The 18,241-nt window shown below is 48.0% G+C and overlaps 2 long non-coding RNA genes across 4 annotated transcripts; one reads left to right on the top strand and one right to left on the bottom strand.

Annotated features, from left to right (window-relative positions):
• Window positions 1-361: 361 nt before the first annotated feature.
• LOC128813201 (uncharacterized) lies at window positions 362-7,493 on the bottom strand. Of its 3 annotated transcripts, none has more exons than XR_008438955.1 (2): window positions 6,979-7,493; window positions 362-774 (listed from the first exon to the last, which is right to left on the bottom strand). It is a non-coding gene; the product is annotated as an uncharacterized LOC128813201 (long non-coding RNA). The 3 variants fall into 3 exon arrangements; XR_008438956.1 differs by having other exon boundaries at window positions 362-760; XR_008438954.1 differs by lacking the exon at window positions 6,979-7,493 and adding an exon at window positions 6,553-6,679.
• A 2,095-nt stretch (window positions 7,494-9,588) lies between these two features.
• LOC128813200 (uncharacterized) lies at window positions 9,589-17,326 on the top strand. Its single transcript, XR_008438953.1, has 4 exons — window positions 9,589-9,985; window positions 11,067-11,135; window positions 16,741-16,826; window positions 16,930-17,326. It is a non-coding gene; the product is annotated as an uncharacterized LOC128813200 (long non-coding RNA).
• The last annotated feature ends 915 nt before the right edge of the window (window positions 17,327-18,241 follow it).

Raw genomic sequence — 18,241 nt, 5'->3', positions numbered from 1 at the left:
TGTTTTGTAACTAAATATTGTACAAGTATTTGTTTGTAATGATTTGAGTAATTTGACTTTTGGTGGTTTACCTGTCATTTGGGGCATGAGTGTATAAATGTTACTTGAAGAGTTTATGTTACGTGTAAGTTTTTTGATTTGCAATTTAGTGTTTGTAAAGGATAAGGTTAGTTGTGAGGAGGTATACAAACGAGCTACGTAGAAAAGAGATTTTTCGGGTTGGTGACTGATAAACAGAGCGTATGTGGACGTGTGGTTTTAGTTAGTGTTACTTGTTTGTTCTGTTTTGGTTGTGGAACTATTTCTTTCGGGGTTGGGTGTTTGGTTTGTGATAAATTGAGGCGAATAATTTGATTCAGCCTTTTTAAGGTCAATTAGAATTTTATTAATTACAGCAAGCAGTAGCAAGCAAAACAGCGCTGGGTGGGTAGGGGTCTCCAAACCGCCCCTCCTGCAGTGTCCCACACTGCAGTGCCCCACACCCCACTCCCCTTGTTCAGTCTCTTTTATAGTTTCTTGGAGGTTTCTTCATTCGCGTCTCTTGCGATAGCGGTGGGCGTAGCTTGAGCATCCCTCTGCATCGTCTCTGCGTTGTGTCGAGGCAGGTGATCGCTGATTTCACAATCGGCTCCGGACAGTGATGGGCGTACCCGGAGCACTCCCACGCCGTCCACTCCGGTGACCGCCGCCCGGTAGTCGCTGATTTCACAATCAGCTCCGGCCATCCCCCAACATCCTTAGCCTGTGTCTGCAAAAGAAGCTAAGAAAAGCTCCCTATATGATGATTAATCATATTTGTGGTCTTGCGCCTTGCAATATGTCTATAGCCTTGCGGTTTGTAGCAGTTGCTTCCTGTTTCCCAACTTCACAGATACTTCCCCTATCTTCTAACAAGCAAGCTGGTCCCTTATACTTTAATTTTATATTTCCCCCTTTAATATTCTAATTCTTTTGATGAACAAACAAGTTACCACAGTTTATCACAATCCCCCATTTTCTCTTTTACCATTTTGTTCATCAAATCGCTTTGCTGCTTCATAGGCTAGAAGTAAAGTGTTCAGCATTGTCCTGACTAGAAACACCACTAGGACAGAGCAATAGAAAGCTAATAATTTGCCAATAAGGGTGGAGTCCTAGCCTTGTTTTTGTTACGTAATATCCTGTTTTCCCCTTTTTGGCTTGCTGCTCCCTTGGTGTTTCGGAGGCACTTAGACTGGTCCTTTGAGGGATCCTAGTACTCGGCTGGCAGTGGTTGGAGCATTTCAGCATTGTTCCACTTAGAGGGGGCTTGGCCTTTTCCTCTCTGCCTCGCTCGCCGACTCGGGTGCTTCGAGCCGCGAGGTAAACCATCTTCTCGGCAGCAGCAGGACTCGCCTGAGCGTCCCCTTTTCCGCTCTTGCCTAGCCTTGTACTGTTCCCAGTTCTTATCTTTGACCAGAGGTGGGTTGCAAGGAATCCCCTTCAGTTCCTTTCAACAACACCCTTTTATTATCTGAGCAGCAAATGGAGTGGGCTCATTAGTATGAAAACAAGAATATTTCCCACCACTCAGATCTAAAACTGACCCACCGATTTTCCAATTCTCCTATCCTTAGCACAGTTTTCAGTTAGTTTTCACTGAGTTTTATAGCACTCAGTACAAACCCCAATTGGTGGTCTTCCCCTCTGGCAATGGACCCACCACCGTTCTTGGCAAATTTTACATATAAAGCACACAAAAGGATAACAATCTCCACAACTTTCCTATTACAAATCACTATATAGTCTTTAGCTAGTTTGCAATTGTATCCCTTTGCTTCCCCTTATGGTTGATTTGGATAATGTCCACAGAGTTCATTAGTTTTTCTTAAGAGTCACTTTCAAGTTCCTAGGCTGGCTAGTCACTCTCCACTGGTTATTTGTGGCAACCGGGCCTTTCACTCGGCTGGCGTGAGTCCACCCCTTTTCGGCCGTCCTGACTGCCGTTTCTGTGGTAAGCAAAACAAGAAAAGGACCTTCCCCACATGGAGTTAAGGAATCTTCCTTCCAAGACTTAATAAGTACTTGATCCCCTGGTTTTATCTTATGGATTGTGATATCCAGAGGTGGTCTCTGTGCCAACACTCCTTTCTTTCTCAATTCCTGCCTTCTGCTCATAATTTGGGTGATGTAAAATTTAATATGAGAATCTTTAAGGCAGGGGTGATCTGGGGGGGCTTCCATATCATAAGGCATTCCAAATAGCATTTCAAATGGGGAGATTCTCACATCAGTTCGGGGTTGAGTTCGAATGTTCAATAAGGCAAGAGGTAGGCACTTAACCCATGACATTTTTGTTTCCAGCATTAACTTTGTGAGTTGTTTTTTTTATTTCTCCATTCATCCTTTCCACCCTCCCGAGCTCTGTGGATGCCATGGGGTGTGATATTTCCATTGAGTTCCCAAAGCTGTCAGGACATCTTTTGCAATTTTAGAGGTGAAATGGGGTCCTCGGTCTGAGTCTAAACACTCAATTAATCCATACCGGGGGATAATTTGCTCTAATAATACTTTTACCACAGTGTTCGAAGTAGCTCGGGCCGTAGGATAAGCTTCCATGTAATGGGTTAAGTGGTCTACCAGTACCAATAAATATTTATACCTCCCCACTTTTGGTAATTCTGTAAAATCTATTGGTAAATGTGAAAAGGGTCGTTGTGCCAGTTCCCTTCCGCCCATTGGTCTTTCTCTTAATTGTTGTTTATTTATTCTTTGACAGGTTAAACATTGTTGGGTTACCTGTTTTGCAAGGTTATAGATCCCTATGCACATATATTTAATTGCAAATTGGTCAACCAGGGCTTATGTTCCCCAGTGGGTTTTCTCATGAATTGCTTGCAGGACCCTTATTGCCATTCCTTTTGGGAGTACCTCCCGCCCGTCCGGTAGTATCTACTTGCCTCCCTCTTTTTCCTTCACCCCCATTTGGTTTAATTTTTGTTTTTCCTGTACCATGAAGGCTAACACATGGTTAATGGGTTCATGGAACCGGCAATGTTTGTCTTGGGGGTTATCACAGGCACACTCATGATTAATGAGTCTGTGGCACCATCAATGTTCCTTTTGGGGGTTATCACAGGCACACTGTATCGAATCAATCCCGTATGCATCCCAACAAGCCCAACATGGTTCTTCCTCTAAGTCAGCTCCACAAGTGGAGCAATCTTCCCTTTGTGTGACCCCCCCCTTTATATGGTTTTAAATTCATTAAAGCTGCCTTTCTCGCCTCCTGGTCGGCTAAGTTATTTCCCCGTACTGAGCTTCCCATTCCCACTTGATGTCCTTTTACATGGACAATAGCTATTCTTTCCGGACCTCTCAAGGCCTGGAGCACTTTCAGAATTAATTCCCCATGTATCAACCCCCTTCCCTGTGAATTGATAAGACCCCTTTCTTCCCAGATTTTACCAAATGTATGAACCACCCCATAAGCATATTTTGAATCAGTATAAATGGTCCCAACTTTTCCTTTTAGTAGTTCTAAAGCTCTGAGTACTGCATACAATTCACATGCTTGTGCTGACCAGCTGGGGCTAAGAGGACCAGATTCTATTTTCTTAAAAATCTTCCCATCCACAATAGCATACCCAGATTTCCTTTTCCCTTCAAGGACCCGAGAGGACCCATCTACATAATATCGATATCCTTCCTCTAATTCCTCCTCCTCTTCGAGGTCTGGTCTTATTTTTGTTTGTTCCTCTATTTGCAAAGGACAATCATGAGTTAGTCCCACAACTGGTTCCCCATACAGAAACTGGGCTGGATTTTTTAAGCTTGTGGTTTCAATACTTAACCTAGGAGAAGAAATTAGGATGCCTTCATACTTTAGGAGTCTGGCATCTGTTATCCATTTATCCGCTTTTTGTTGTAGTACTCCACGAATGTTATGAGGAGATAAAACCTTCAGTTCACTCCCAAAAGTTATCTTTCCTGCTTCTTCTACCAAAAGGGCAGCAGCCACTATTGATTGCAGACAGGCAGGCCACCCTCGGCTAACAGGGTCGAGAAGCTTTGAAAGATATGCCACTGGTTTTTTTTTTTTTGTTTTGTTTTTTTTTTTTTTTTTTTTTTTTTTTCTCCAGCCCATTCCTGGGCTAACACCCCGTACGCCACCCCTTCATTGACATTAATGAATAAAAAGAATGGTCTTTTTAGATCCGGGAGGCTGAGAACAGGGGCATTGACCAGTTCACTTTTCAATGATTTTAACTGGGTCTCATCCTCAGGGCTCCACTTTAATAGCCCGTCTGTTGTTAATTTTTCATACAGAAATTTAACTTTCCCACTAAAATTTTCAATCCATTGTCTGCAATACCCAAAAAGTCCCAGTAACTGCCGAACCTGCCTTTTAGTTTTTGGGGCTTCCAGGGAAAGTATTCCTTGGACTCTATCAGTATCCAATTTCTTAGTCCCCTGAGTCAGCCAGTGTCCGAGGTATTTAACTTCCTCTTCCACAAATTGTAATTTCGACTTTGAAACTTTGAGTCTCTTAAGGCTTAAATAATTTAGGAGTTTTATAGTTTCTTCCCTTACTCTTTCTTCTTCTTTCCCTGCAATTAATAAATCATCTACATATTGTACAAGCACAATCCCCTCCCCCTGTGAATATTCTGCCAATATTTGTTCCAGAGCTTGCCCAAACAAATTTGGGGATTCGGTAAACCCCTGGGGAAGGACAGTCCACCTCAATTGTTGTTTTCTATGTGTATCCGGGTCTTCCCATTCAAAGGCAAAATAATCTCTAGAGGTTTCCTTAAGGGGACAGGCCCAAAAAGCATCTTTAAGATCTATCACACTATACCACTGGTTTTCTGGGCCAAGTTGGCTTAAAATAGTATGTGGATTGGCTACGACCGGGAATCTTTCAACTGTTCTTTTATTAATTTCCCGCAAGTCATGCACCAATCTGTAACTGCCATTCAGTTTCTTTACCGGCAGGATGGGGGTATTGAAAGGGGACATACAGGGTTCTAAAAGTCCCTTTTCCAAAAGTCTCTTTATTTCTGTTTTTAGTCCTTCCCTCCCCTCTTTGGGTATGGGATATTGCCGAATCCTGACAGGGATTTCTGGGTTTCTGATAGTTACCTCAAAGGGTTCAATATTTAATTTCCCCACACTGTCGGGGGTATACCAAACTTCCGGGTTAATCTCTTTTTTTTTTTCGTCTTCAGCCCGGAGAGGATATAGTTTTACTGTTAGTTCTCCCTTTTTTGCCTCTATCCCTATCCCCAACTCGACCATCAAATCTCTCCCTAATAGATTATAATCTGCTTCTGGAACTAGTAAAAATGACCCAATTCCTAATTTAGAATCACTTTCTAAGAGTACATCCTTAATTACAGGTACTCCAAAGGGTTCCCCTTTGGCCCCAATCACCTGTATTATCTCAGGTGAAATCTTACACCCTTGGGGAAGGGTCTGGACGGTTGATCTCTCCGCCCCTGAGTCCACAAGGAACTCATATTCTTGTTGCTGGGGATCTATTTTTAATTTTACCAGGGGCTCTGTTCTTTCTCTTGTCCCCAGCAGATAGAGCCCCCGACCCCCCTAATCTTCTTTGAACTGTTCCTCATCAGCAATCCTCTGCCGACACTCTCTCCTCATGTGTCCCTTCTTCCCACAATAGAAACAGACAATGCTCTCTCCACCTCTCGACTTCCCTTCAAACCAACTCTCGACTTCCCTTCAAACCAACTTTGCTGGGCGTCAGTCTGACCTCTGGACTGACCTCCAGTTCCCCCCACCAGGGACTCCGCTGTCCCCCCCCACTGCTGCTAACACGATTCCAGACTGCTTTTTAAAAACTCTCATCCTCTCTCCCAACACACACCTTTTGAGCCTCTCACAACAACTCATCCAATCCTCTCGCCTGCCATCCCTCCAACCCCTCCAACTTCTTCCGAATGTCCACCCAAGAATCGACCACAAAATGCACCTTCAAAAGTGTCTCACCCTCTGGGGTATTGGGGTCCACCCCTGAATACAACTGGAAAGCTTTCTTCAATCTCTCCCACTATCCAAAGAGCTGCATATTCGCTCTCCTCTTGGTTAAAGGGCTCTTTGGAGTTAATATATCTATATTAGAGCTTGACAGATCCAATCCTCAAACGACCCAAACACGGGCCAATACAGCTGGTCTTCCCCTATCCGTTTACTCCCCCCAAATTTTCATACAATAATGGATCATTTTAACCCTATCTTTTCCTTTTCTAGAAGGAAAGGCATCCCAATACTTTACCGTTAAGCCTGGTGGAAGTTTTACCGAAATTCTCCCACCCATGGGTTCAGCAGATTTACTTTTTCTCTGACCCATCTTCTAGAGTGCCTTCTCACACTCAACACAAACAATACGACAGTCGCTTCCCCCAATTCGTGGCCCACTCCGTCGCCGGATATGGGAAACGCACTACTATGGGGCCCACACTCACTTGGGGAATCTGAGCTGCCAGTTCCCCTCTCACACACACGTTCGCATTCGCTGCACTCCAGGACTCCCACCCCTGACCGAGCGACCGAGCAGACCGGACTACTCACGTCTTTCCGGCGCCTCCGTTTCTCGACCGGGGCTTCGCCCTGTGTGTCTTCTTATTCACCTCAATCACCCCGGGACTACACACCCCTAAACGACTCTTAAAGACCCCGTTTCCGGGGTCGAGGCTTTGTCCCTCTCACACACACACTCCGGAGCCCGCTTTTACGGGGCCCACTGAACACATATGTTAAATTAGTAAGCCGAAACTTGGGGAAGTTTCTCCGGGGATCCCCTGCCCCAGGAACTTTGACGCAGTCCACCTCCACGTCTGGGTTAGGCCCGCTTGCTCTCCTCCTAACCCAGGAGCCTCCCCACCGAGGGTAACTCGACGCCGAGGGGTTGCAGCTCTCCCCTCCTACGTCACCCAACCCTGGAAAAAGGAGGCCCACCACCCACCGGGAAAAAGAGGCCCACCGGGGGCTACTTACGCTTCCTGCGTGTTCACTCTTCCGCGGTTCTTCGTGCACAAAGATTAACGGGGGTACCTTTGCTTGCTACTGAGTTTTAGGTTCGTCGGTAAAGGCCCAAGGAGGAAGCCCCCCCTTAGGTCCACCGCAAAAAGGCGGTGGGGCGCCTCACCCTAGTGGGGCCTCCCTCCCGGGTTTCCTTTATCCGAGTCACAGCACCAAATTGTGATAAATTGAGGCGAATAATTTGATTCAGCCTTTTTAAGGTCAATTAGAATTTTATTAATTACAGCAAGCAGTAGCAAGCAAAACAGCGCTGGGTGGGTAGGGGTCTCCAAACCGCCCCTCCTGCAGTGTCCCACACTGCAGTGCCCCACACCCCACTCCCCTTGTTCAGTCTCTTTTATAGTTTCTTGGAGGTTTCTTCATTCGCGTCTCTTGCGATAGCGGTGGGCGTAGCTTGAGCATCCCTCTGCATCGTCTCTGCGTTGTGTCGAGGCAGGTGATCGCTGATTTCACAATCGGCTCCGGACAGTGATGGGCGTACCCGGAGCACTCCCATGCCGTCCACTCCGGTGACCGCCGCCCGGTAGTCGCTGATTTCACAATCAGCTCCGGCCATCCCCCAACATCCTTAGCCTGTGTCTGCAAAAGAAGCTAAGAAAAGCTCCCTATATGATGATTAATCATATTTGTGGTCTTGCGCCTTGCAATATGTCTATAGCCTTGCGGTTTGTAGCAGTTGCTTCCTGTTTCCCAACTTCACAGATACTTCCCCTATCTTCTAACAAGCAAGCTGGTCCCTTATACTTTAATTTTATATTTCCCCCTTTAATATTCTAATTCTTTTGATGAACAAACAAGTTACCACAGTTTATCACAGGTTTTTTTTTTTTTTTTTTGGTGTGTTTTAAATAAGGCTTGACACAGTGAGTAGGACTCTTGTGTGATTTTTTTTTTTTTTTTTTAATTGTGGAACCATAAGTATGACGTGTTCTTTAGGTTATGAAATTGACGGGACTACATTATTGGCTACTTACTAAATCTTGTAGTTGTGAGTAGGTTTTTGTAACTCTGATTTTGAAATCAAAGAAGAAAACTGAGGAGACGAAGGAGGTAGAGAAGTTATCTCCTTCTAGGACAGAAAGGGTTTAGCGCAGAAACTGCTGGGTCTGATGTGGCGCGGGGGTTTCCGTGCGCCGGCCGGGCCGGGCGCGGGGCTCGGCGGCAGGAGAGCGGCGAGCTGTGCGCGTGCGCGGGAGGCGCGCTGCCGCGGGGAGCCGAGCGGAGCCGAGCGGAGGTGAATGGAGCCGAGCGGAGCCGAACGGAGCCGAGCGGAGGTGAATGGAGCCGAGCGGAGCCGAGCGGAGCCGAGCGGAGGTGAATGGAGCCGAGCGGAGCCGAACGGAGGTGAATGGAGCCGAGCGGAGCCGAACGGAGCGAGCGGCTCCGAGTTGAGGCCAGCCGAGCTGCGCCGAAGAGGCGAATCCAGCCGAGTCTAGCGGAGAACAGCCCGAGTGTAGGCGAGGAGCCGAGTGGGGCCGAACCGAGCCGAGCTCCGCCGAGCGCAGCATCCCGAGCAGGGCGGGCCGCCGGGGCGGGCTCGGGTGGAGTCGGCGCTCTCTGAGGCTCCCCGTCCTGTCCCGCTCTCTACCCCTCCTTCTTCCTCCCCGTATTCCTCTTCTTTCTCTCTTTCCCCCATTTCCCGCTCTCCCCAAAGCCGACCCCTTTCTCTCCCTTTTCGGCCTCCCCTCTCGTCCCCCCCTCCATCCTTCCTTCCTCCTCCCCGTATTCCTGTTCTTTGTCCGCAGACCCTCCCCTCCTCTCCTCTCCCTCCCAAACCCGACACCCCGCGCCCCCCCCCCCCCCCCCACTCCTTCCTGCTCTGTCCCTATCCCGCTCCTCCGTTCTATTCCTCTTCTCTCCCTCCTCTGTGCACCGTCCCTCTTCCCCGCTCCCGGCCTTTCCCTTGCCCTCCCGCTTTCCTCCGGAGCCCGACCTCCCTCCCTCCCTACCCTTTCTCACGCCCTGCTGTCCCTCTTTTCTTCCCGTCGCCCCGTTCCTTCTTTCCCCGCAGCCGCGGGGCCGGGGGCGCCGGAGCATAAAGCCCAGAGGGCCGGAGCCCGGCGGCCCCGGGCCCTTGCGGGAGTCCCCCCGCACGGGGCCGGAGGCTCTCGGCGGATCCCCCCGTGCCGGTCAAACCCCGCCCGGCCCCGCCGGACCTGCGGCTTTGCCGGCATCGCGCTGAGAGCGGCCCCCGCTCGGTGCCGTGCCGTCCGTGCCGCGTCCCCGCCGTCTCTGCCGCTCCCTCTCTCTGCCCCTCGCCCGTGACAGCGAGGCTGGGCAGGAGCTTCGACCCTTCTGGGGGCTGGCCCCCTTTCTCGTTGCGGCAGAGTCCCTTTCGGGGGGGATGTACATGTGGAAAGGGATGGAAGCAAGTGCTGGGCTGCTGGCCGGGGCAGTTAAGACTCGTTCTGTGCCTTCTTTGGGGGCCAGGAAAAAGGGGTGAAGACTCGGGGCTCTGGTGTCATTTGGGGCACCCCGAGGTCCGTAGGAGAGGGACGCACGCTGCGGCGGAGGAGCAGGTGGGTGGCGAATGAGGGGGGGTCCTGCCGGGTGCCGTCCCCCCGAGGGACCCAAAGCTGCCCCAAAATGCACAGGGAGGGGGGTGTGTAGAATACTACATCCTGTCAAGTGCTTCGTTTTTATAGGTATTGGTAAAAATAGGAATTTGTCTCTAAATTCATTTGGAAAGAAAGCCAGAGCAGCCCCAGGTGTGAACTGTGAGGATAAGGAGGGGCCGGCTCCTGCCGGCGGCTGTTTTAGGGGCTTTGCCTCAGCTGATTTTACAGGGAGCTGCTGGAGAAGAGGAGTTTATGGGCGGCTCCTGGGGCTGTCCTTGCAGGGACGGTGACAGCTTCGGACAGGGTCTGCGGGATCACCTGGATACGCACTTGGATACCTGGAGCATTGCTCAGAGGAGGTGCCGAGGAACAAACCTTTGTGCCGGGTAGCGGCAGCCAAACAGGTGAGCCCATGTGCATTTGTAGCGGGGACATTTCTCCTTTCCCTTTTAAATTTCATCTTGCCAATCCCTCCCCGGTGCTCCCAGAAAAAAAAAAAAAAGGAAAAAAAAAAAAAAAAGTATTTTGAGTACAAAAGAAATTCAAATTGAGGGTAGCGACTTGTCTTCCATTATTGACCGTGTCTGAACTGGTGGGGGATCCCCTTTCACCTGTGGTTTTGAGGGTATTGATTGAAGGAAAACCTGCCTTTTCCAGGATGTTAGGGGTATCCCAGGGGTGTCAGGGAATCCCTGTGTTCTATTTTAAATGGAAGGGGGGAAATATTGTTGTCGTATGATGGGTTTGATTTGAGGGTAACCACCCCCACACCATTTTCATCACCCTAAGGTTTAAATTTGGGTGGGCAGCCCTGTTGTCCCTACTTTTAAAGGATTTGGATGGAGGTAAAAATCCCCCTTTCCCCATCATTTCTGTCGCCAGCCGGGGGTCTATGTACAAATCAGGAACGGGACGGGACTGCTGAGGAAGGCGTCTCGAGCTGTTTTATTTTTTTGCATCACTCTCATGACATGGTTATGACAACGGGAAGGTGCCAGCAGCTCACATCCCCGCCAGCAGACCAAGAAGTTAATGTTAGAATTTACTTTAAAGTTTTTTGACCAGTCACACGAAGCAAAAGCATATTGACACCCGTTCTATCCCACCACTGCAAGCACACGTACCTTTGGTTAAAACAACGCTCGCTTTTTTCCAATGCAATGCCTGCTCGTAAGCCTTAAAACACAATGCACAGGGCTCCATTCTTAAGCTTAGAACTTCCTAACATCTCGCTAGATACACTTTTCTGTGGCTTAGGGAGTTATTCCAGACAAGCGATAATACACAGCCCATTGTTCTATTTGTAGTTAACCTCTACTTCTTATATAATTTTTCTGCTGACAAGTCTTATGCTTAGCTCGAATCGCAGTTCTGCTGTTTCTGAGGCCTGCCTTTTGCAGCTTTCCCAAAACCCTCTGGTTTGAAAGATTCCCACAACTTGAGGGATTTCATTTGAGGACAAGCCCTTCTTTTCTGCTCTTATAGGGGCTGAAACTGAAGGGGAGAACACATTTATTTGCCCTTGTTGAAGTGAGGCGAGCACCTGAGTGTGGCGTAAGTTCCGGGGGTTGAATTGAAGGAGGCTGCAGCTCTCGCAGCGTTTGAAGGGTTGGAATCGGGCTGTGCCGCTGCATTGGAGGGCGCTTCTTCTGCCCCTGGCCCGGCAGCCAAGGCTGTGGCGCGGGAGCTGCTGGCGTTGCCTGGGGAGCTGCCGAGGTGGAAGGGGACTTGGGCGCGGCCGGGCTGGCGCGGGACTGCCGGAGCCGCGCCGGAGCGAGGCGTGCGGAGCCGCGGGGAGCTTTGCCGGGCCGGCGGGCGGGAGAGGCGGCGCGGGCGCTGCGCCGGTGCCGGCCGGTGCCGGCCGCTCCGTCCGCTCCGGGCGCGGGGCTCGGGCGCCGCCGGGGCCCCCTGGACCCGGTGCCGGCCCCGCCGGGCAGGGGGAGCGGGCGGGGGTCTCCCGGCGCGGCGCCGCCTCTGCCTGCCGCAGGAGCCGCTTTCCTGCCGGGAGCCGCGCTCCGCCCGGTGCCGGCAGCGCGGCTTTTCATTTTCCGAAGGTCCTTGGTGTAGCGGTTTGGAAGTGGTTCTTAGGAATTGGTTGTATCGTTTTATTTTGTTCGTGGTTGGCGTATGCTAAGGGACATGGTGTACTTCTTGAATGTTATGGTTCTTGGTTCAGGTGCTGATGGCAAGGATTTATTTGGATTGAGTTTTGTTGTTGGATTTTATTTTTGTGGAATTTGTTGGATTTTTTTTTTTTTTTTTGATTTGTTTTGATTTTTTTGGTTGGATTTTTAAATAATATTTTTATATTATAAAAAGATAATTTAAAATTATATATTTTAAGGTTTACAATGTTTTTTATGGGTCGTGGCATGAAGTAGCGGTTAGGTTTTTAATTGGATTGTGGTGGCTTTTATTAGCGTGAGTATGTAGTGTTCGTTTTGGTGGGTTTGAGGCAGTGTCCTGTAGTTAATTAGTGAGGTTTTCGTAATATTGATGATTGCATTATTGTTTATTGTATTATAGAGGTTTTATTCATTTGGTATGTTTGATTGTCGTGTATGTTTTGTTGTTGCAGAGAATCTGGGAGATATTGTTTATGGTTACATTTATCTTTTGGCTTGGTGTTTATTTCCAGGTGGTATTTTAGTTTTGATGATGGTTTGAGGCATTATGGGTTTATTGAGTTAGGAATCATTTTTTTGTTGTTGTTAATTTAAGTTTTTATAATTTTTTGTAGTTTGATGTATTTGGTTGCTGGTTTTTATTCGTTTTATTTTTGGGAACATGGTTGTTTATATGGTGGATTTTTTGGGTAGTTATTTTATTTGGGTGGTGATTTTTTTGTTTCTTAGTGGTTTAGATTTTTTTATATCGGTAATTGGTTTGGTGGTTTTTAAAGTTTATTTTATAGCGTATTGGGTTCTCTTTATGAGTTAGTGTTGAGGTAGAGTTTTGGATTTTTTTTTTTTTTTTTTTTAGTAACGTTCAGGGTCTGTTGTAGGGTTTGGAGTTTAGTAAGTTAGTTGGATTTTTTTTTTCTTTTTAGTGGTTTTTGTGATTTGCTGTGTGGGATTCTATAGGGGTTTTTTTCATTTTTGTTTAATTTTTGTGATGTGATAAGAATTGTTAGTGAAAAGAGTGTAGTGTGGGTTTTTTTTGCTGGTAGTCGGTTGGCTGGTGGAGCCATTCTAATATTTTTGGACGGTATGGGTGGGAATTTGTTGCTGTTTGTATTGGCATTTTAGTTTTAGGTATTGGATCTTAAATGCAAAATTATAACTATAACTATAATGTAAGAAAACAAATCTAGAAATATAAAAATGGGAATATAAAACTTCCATTTTAAATATAAATAGAATACATATAAATAGAACATGTAACATAAATAATATCATCTATCACCGTAAGATGTTATAATGTTTGATATAGAGTATTTTATACTCTATAGAGTATTTTAGAGTATGTTTATATAAGTACATATGAATATAGATTATACATATAAATCAAATCCATAGAAAATATCAATATAGAAATGTATAATTAATATATGTAGATAGATATAAAATACAAAATCATAGAAATTGATACAATACATAATGGATATTATACTGTATATGTCTTATTATACCACATGACATGTCATATATTTTATATATCTAAATATAGTACATCAATATACTGTAATATAATATGTAAGAAACTATAAATGTAAATATCAAAAGCATAAATAGAAAAATATTCAAATATAGTTTAAAATAAAGGGGTTTTTTAAATTTTCTCTTTGGTAGTAGGCAGGGCTTTTATTATAAAAATTAAAAATATAAATAAAATAAATTAGAAAGGGCTTATTTGGTCTTTATTTGGTTAGAGGCAGGGTTTTTATTTTAAAAAATATGAATATACATTTTATTTTGATATAATTCTAAAAATAGAAATAGATAATCAATGTATAAAGATAGATAAAAAATATAAAGTGTAAATAAAAATAAGTAATAGGAAGAGATAGAATATAAATAACACCATACATCAATCTACATTTACAATGCAAATTTCAATATAAATGCGAAAAACATAGATAAATTTAAACACAGTTCAGAAGAAAGGGGGTTTTTTTTAGGTTTTGACTGGGGTAGAGGCAGGGGTTTTATTATAAACAATATAAACCTTTTAGAAATATTAATCTAAATATAGAAATATGTAATCAATATCTTAAGATATGTATAAAATATAAAATAAAATAAATTATAAGCAATAGGAAAGAATGTAAGAAATGATAAAATTATCGTTATACATGAATATACATTCTAAATCAAACTGTGAATATAAATATGAAACATAAGAATAAAATAGATTGAAAACTAGTTTAAAAGAAAAGATTTTTTTATTTTGGTTCTTATTGGGTTAGAGGCAGGGTTTTCTTTGTTGGTGTTTTTTTCGTGCGGGCTGTTTAGGGGCATTTATTGCAGAGGATGTTTGGAAGGGGGTCGCGCCTGTCCTTCTTTGCGCGCCTTCCCCGCCTGCAGCCCCAAGGCGGGCGGCAGTGCCGCCGCCTTGTGGCCAGAATGCGGGACTGCAGCCCTCGCCCGAGGTCCTCCCGCGGCCGCCATCTTGGGAGTGGGTTGTCGCGGACTCGCTTGACCTTCCCAATATGGCGGCAAAAAGGGCGGGAAAAAGGAGGACCACGGTCTGTTTACTGCACTGCCTGCACGCCACCCTGACGCCGGCGCCGTCCCCGCGGGATTTTTTACGCTCTTTCCCGTGTCGTGGCCACGGGCTGTGAGCTCAGCGGCTCCGCAGGCGGTCAGGTTTTCAGCGGGCGCCGACAGGCATCGGCATAATCGCCTCTCTCTTCCCAGGGGCCTCACGCGGCCGCCATCTTGGAAGTGTCGCGGCGGCCGGGACATTCTTGACCTTCTCAATATGGCGGATAGAAAAAAAAAAAAAAAAAAAAAAAAAAGCGCGGGAAAATCGTGGTCCGCGTGCTGCACTGCCCGCGCGCCACGCAGGCGCCGCCCCGCCGGGATTTCCCGCGGCCTTGCCAGTACTGCGGACACGGGCTGTTGCCACACTTGCGCCGCGGGCGGGCGGGTTTCAGGCAGCATTTTTCTTTTAAATAAGAGATCGTTAATATTAATATCCTAGAGCTAGAATTTGGTTACAGGCAGGGCTTTTATTTTAAATAACAGAACTATTTTTTGAATATAAATATAGAAATGTATATTAATATATCTGGATATATAAAAAGATAAAATATAAATAAATAGAAGTCATAGGAAGATATTTAATATAAAATCGAAATAGCATCATGCATCAATATACATGATAAATGGGAATGTGAAAAGTATAAATATGAAAGATAGTTCTAGAGAGTTTAAAAGAAAAGGATTTTGGAGGGGTTTTATTGGGTTAGAGGCAGTGTGTTTTAGTTTGCGTGCGGGTGGTTTTGGGCCATTTATTTTTCAGGATTTTTCCAAGGGGATCGCCCCTGTTCTTTTCTGCCTCCCTTCCCTCCGGGCGAGCGGCAGCCCCCGGCTGTGGCCGGCGGCGGCGGTGCTGCCGCCTTGTGGACAGAGAGCGGTACTGCAGCCGCCCCCAGCCAGCGCCCTGCCCCTCGCCGCTGGGTGCCGGCTGAGGGGGGAAGGACGGCCGCCGAGCGTGGGAAGGGCGAGGCGCGGGAGCGAGCGGCAAGCGGGGCGGTGTCTGTAAATAGAGGGGAGGGGTGAAGGAGATTCGGGAGAGCAAAGGGACCCGATGACCGAGAAGAACGGCAGCGGCGAGGGCGGCCCGGCGGGGCCGCTTTCGGCGGGCGGCGGAGGCGCGGTCGCAGCGCTCACGGGCCGGGGGCGGCGGGCGGCGGGCGAGCGGCGTCGGAACAGGGCTGCACTCCCCTTTCCCGATCCCCGCGCGCGTCCCTCTCTAGACGCTGGAAGCGACCGCGTGCCGGAAAATGCCGCCGGGGCGGCGCGCGGGCGGCGGAGCGGGGCCCCGGCTTTCCCCGCCCCTCCTGCCGCCATCTTTGGAAGGTCAAGCGAGTCGTCGCCGTCCCGCCGCGTCCCCGTCTCGTCCCGCCGCCTCCCCGCCGCCTCCCCGAGCTTCCCCGCCGTCTCCACTCTGACACGATCCGCCCCCGTCCCGGACCCCCTCCGCTGCAGGGAAATGCAGGAGAACGCGAAAGCATCGGGGCAGAGCAGCCGCTGGAGGTGCCCGAGCCGTCTCCCCCTTGCCCGCAGGGCCGGAGTTGCCCACCGCCGGGAGCTGACAGGTACGCTGACAGCACGGGCGGCTCCGGCACGCTTTGCCTCGCTGTGTTCCGGTGCCGTGCTGCTGCGGGAGGACGGGGCCAGCGCTCCAAAGGCCAGAGCAGAGCGCTGGCGAATGGGAGGCGAGGAAGGCTTGGGCTAAGGATGGATTGCAACCGGGCTGCCTGTAAGTGCGCAGAGAGAGACCTTTGTCGTCCACGCTGCCAAAAGGAGCACCTGGTACACCCTATAGGTGTGCCTTGTGTTTCACGTGTTTTCATTTCCTGTTTGTGTCATCCCAAAAAGCAGGGACGGAGCAAATGGGACTGGTTCCCACTGTTGCTGTGTGAAGGCTTTTTACAGGCTGCTGTATTGATGTCATCTTTTTTTCACCCCAAGCTTGGCTTCTCCCATCCTTTTCCCGTGGCTGCTGAATTGGGTGTTCCCAGGAGGGCTGGGTTCCTCAGCAGGGGTCTTAGGAGTTGCTGTGGATTCTGATTTTTCTGAAGCTGTATGGAAGCGTGCTAGCGAATCAGCTCTTTTCTCTCCTGAAAAGCTTTCCATCTATGTCCACCCGTGTGTCTCCGTGTTTTAATCACATAGCCGGACGCACTGAGGTTTTTACTTTCTAAGCCAAAAGCTGAAGCAGATGACTGTTTGCTTTGTGTGTGTGAGGAGTGGCATTTGTGCTGGAGAGCTGCGGTTGGGAACAAAAGATGGACTTAATGTGCTCTGGGGATGGGCACGGGAGGAAACGCACAGAAAGGCAAGGCAGTGATGATTGGGGAGGAAAAATGAGAGGTGGTTGCTTCCGATCCGTGGGGACTTTCCTTGGGAATGATCGATCAGAGAGCATATGGAAGTAGAGAGCATCTTCTGGCTGTTGCTGCTCCGTAAACTTCTCCCTGGCTTCACAGGTCCGTGCTGGAGAGTGGGAGAAGGGTCCCTGCTGGCTGCCGTGTCCTGGGTGGGCACAGAGCTCTGACCTTGGCCAGATGGGCTGGTGAGTATTGAATCAATCCCTGGCTCCTCGTGAACAAGTTGTTTGAAGGAGTTTGAGGCAGGGACGGCTTTTAGCCGGCTGCAGTTCGGTTTCTTTCTCACAGGTCTCCGGGTGTTTTGATCCTGACGCTGAACTGGGGCTCTTACCTGTGTGACCTGTGAAATGTCCCGGAAGCTGATCGATGTCTTTGTGCTCCCGCTGTGTTCATTTGGGCTGTGCTTCAGGCTTCTCTCCCTGGGCCCTTGCCGTTGCTGTATCTCTTGGATGCCGTGCAGAACGGAATCAGGCAGCCAAGCCTCAGGTTCACCTTCTCCCTCACCCTCTGCGCTGCTCGTGTGGCACAGCAGATCCTGAAGCCAGGTACTGGAACGTGCTGCGTGTGTCACTGCTGGGGTGAAAAACAGAGCCCTGGGGAGTGTCGATCCCCTCACCTGCTCTGTGCTCGTGCGCTCTTGCCTGAGCTTTTCCTCCTGGGCAAGAGAAGGGGAGGGTGGGCAGCAATGGGAACGCGCCTCAGAGCAAAGGCCTTCTGCAGTTGCCGGGCTGTTCTCCCAGCTCGGAGCGCTGCACGCTCACTGACTGCAGCTTCCACGAATTGTCGTCCGTGCTTGTGGATTGGGAGCGCTGTCCTCCTCCACCATGCCAGCCTTTTCTCTTTACAGAGGAGCACGTGTACATAAGGGTAAAGAGATTCCTTCTGTCGCACCGGTGTTTGGACCTGAGGAAGGTACCGGGTTTTCTCCAGCTTTTCTACAGTTTTGATTTTGAGGTGAGAGTCCCATTTTAGGTACCCAGTAATTCTTCAGAAATGTATTAAAAACAGCTGCAAAAATACAATGAAACCTCATTCTCCCACAGGTAGTTAATTAGAAGCGTCTTTCTTTTGTTTCATGTAGGAATTCAAAATGTTATTTCTGTGAGGTTTTTGTTGTCTTCTTAATACTAAGGCACAATGAGTTGTGCTGTGTATGCTCTGTGAGCACAAGAAAAGAATGTTCTGCCCCGGCTAGCTACAATTCCTCTTTGAGTTTAGGTTAGTAACTTTGAGTTCAACTGAAGTATTTTAGAAACAGCAACTTCTAAAATTCCATTTCCACTGCATGTTTGGGCTGCAGACTGACTGTTCCCAGTGGATGTTAGTGATTAAATTTGATAGGAATGGAAATTGAGAAGTCCAGAACAAGCTGTGGTAATTCCTGAGCTGGCACTCAGAGGGAACCGGGGTTTTGTGCTCTTAGGAGCAGGTATCCTTTGGAAATGTCGGAATGTCTGACGGTGGTATTTTTCTTTATGGCTTCCAGTACAAAACAGCACGAGTGGATCCTCAGATTTCTTGGGGAAGGGCTGCGTGACAAACATTGCTGTGAGCTCTATGTCTACCAGAGGATTTTCCAGGTCATTCTTGCCTTTTTCAG

Source organism: Vidua macroura, chromosome 12, assembly GCF_024509145.1.
Source record: "Vidua macroura isolate BioBank_ID:100142 chromosome 12, ASM2450914v1, whole genome shotgun sequence".
Taxonomy (NCBI): Eukaryota; Metazoa; Chordata; class Aves; order Passeriformes; family Viduidae; genus Vidua; species Vidua macroura.
This window is presented reverse-complemented; position numbering and strand designations above follow the sequence as displayed.